This window comes from Engraulis encrasicolus, chromosome 15 (assembly GCF_034702125.1).
Source record: "Engraulis encrasicolus isolate BLACKSEA-1 chromosome 15, IST_EnEncr_1.0, whole genome shotgun sequence".
NCBI classification, from domain to species: Eukaryota; Metazoa; Chordata; class Actinopteri; order Clupeiformes; family Engraulidae; genus Engraulis; species Engraulis encrasicolus.
Window position 1 is genome coordinate 27,583,881 of NC_085871.1, and position 2,500 is coordinate 27,586,380.

A 2,500-nucleotide genomic window follows, 5' to 3' on the forward strand; every position below is an offset into this window, starting at 1 on the left:
GTGCGGATCTATGGGCCACCAAGTTTTGAATAAAAACACAGCACTGTATCACAATGGCATGCAGAACCTTACACATGGTATTCTAAAAACAACAGCATTCTACCATGCGAAGCTTCTAAATCGCAGTGACATTCTGAAGCCATACAGTAAGTATAAACATTGCTGAAACAAATGGGCATTCCCCACCTTTCCTTCCATTCTGCAAACATAACCCTGGCTATCCATCCCCCTGTAAGTTCACTTTTATGGCTGGGTGGTGGAGATGCTTTTCCGCACTTAAATTCCACTGCATAGATACAGTCATAAACATGTCCGCCTGGTTTGATATACATGTAAAACGGACTTTAGAGTCGTTGCGGAAATGTAGGTCATATGAAGAATGTCAGTCTGAGAATGAATGTTTTGATGACACACTGTCTGGATATGCAGCACGTGATGAAAACATGGAAATGTCATGTCAATGTTAATGTTAATGTTAATGTGTGTGTGTGTGTGTGTGTGTGTGTGTGTGTGTGTGTGTGTGTGTGTGTGTGTGTGTGTGTGTGTGTGTGTGTGTGTGTGTGTGTGTGTGTGTGTGTGTGTGTGTGTGTGTGTGTGTGTGTGTGTGAAAGAGAGAGAGAGAGAGAGAGAGAGAGAGAGAGAGAGAGAGAGAGAGAGAGAGAGAGAGAGAGAGAAAGAGACAGAGAGAGAGAGAGTGTGTGTGTGTGTGTGTGTGTGTGAGTGCGCGTGTGTGTGTGTGTGTGTGTGTGTGTGTGTGTGTGTGTGTGCGTGTGTATTTGTGTGTGTGTGTGCGCGCGCATGTGCACGTGTGTGTGTGTGTGTGTGTGTGTGTGTGTGTGTGTGTGTGTGTGTGTGTGTGTGTGTGTGTGTGTGTGTGTGTGTGTGTGTGTGTGTGTGTGTGAAAGAGAAAGAGAGAGAGAGAGAGAGAGAGAGAGAGAATAACTGTGTGTGTGTGTGTGTGTGCGCGCGCTTCACCTGTAGACCATTGCAGTCTGTTTATATGTGTTTCTATGTTTGTGTATACTGTATCTATTAATGTTTACCATGGAAGGAAGATTATAGGCTGTTGTTTAAAATGCATTGATTTAGAATGCAGACTACTTTAGGATGTGTTTATGAAAACAACTGCTTCATAACTCCTCCTTACATATCAAACATGACGTCTGCTTATTTTAGCGTGCGTCACACCGTAATGCTAGTCATGTGCAGCCATTTATGACTCTAGTGGATGGTTCACCAGATAACCCATATAGATAATGTACCACACCTTTCTCTCTCTCTCTCTCTCTCTCTCTCTCTCTCTCTCTCTCTCTCTCTCTCTCTCTCTCTCTCTCTCTCTCTCTCCTCTCCCTTTACTATAAGCAAATCACATGAGTAGACTACAGGGCTGGACTGGCCATCTGGCATAGCAGGCATTTCCCGGTGAACCCCGCACCCTCGTGGGCCCCTATTTTCAGAAATGTTTGTAGCCCCTTAATGCACGCCGTACCTCCTGAGGCACGCTGTAATAGACATTGAAAGTTAACTACTATAGTACTACACTACTATCACAGTTCAAGGGGCCTTTAGTAATACATTACCACTTGGTCATTGCCATGCTGGTAACAGCTAATTTATAAAGCCGTGTCTTAAGGGGTTAAAAGTATACATTTCTGAAAATAGGGGCCCTTGAGGGTGCAATGCCCACCGGTGAGTTAGTTCTGCACCTGAGGGCCCCCTTAAAGCCAAAAGTGCCCAGGGCCTATTTCTCCCCCAACCCATCCCTGGTAGACTATGAGCTCACATTGACCCCCACTCATTTCACTCCATCACGGCATGTGGGCCAGTGGAGAGGGCTGCTGGACCGGCCAAAAGCCAGAATGTGTATGGCCTTTGTTTGTCCGCAAAAAGAAAAACACAGACATCGGCTACACACACTCCTGCTACACACGCTTCCGCAATGGCCTTTTTCAATGACCCTTCATTGCATTTTGTGTAGCCTATCTATGATGTGATCTGTCATCTTTCACAATAGGATATTAATTAAGTATATTAATTATATATTTTGTACTGTGTTGTTTCTGTAAATAATGGAATTGCTTTGAACAATTAAATTCTGGATTACATTGTTGTGTACAGTGAAGAGAGATGCTGTATGTCTGTCAAAACTAGATGAGCCATTTATTTTGAACTCTTAACCCCAAGTTGCAAATGAGGAGGGAAGCTGATGATTTTTTTTGGTTCATGATTTTAATGAAGAGAGTCAATAATGAAATCTAAAGCTTGATGCAACATCATCTCTCAATGTCATCATTATCTGAAGCTCTGCTCTGTAGGATGATGGGGAAAGTAGGTGCCTATGCTGCTCATTGAAACTGTGCTGCCTATTGCCAAGTTTTGATCTATTCATGAATATTTACTGAATAATGAATTAATATTTACTAGTATGACCAAAGAACAGTGTGTTTTGCAGGTAAAATGCCTTGGGAAATTCCAAATGACGGACAAGGAGAAGATCCAC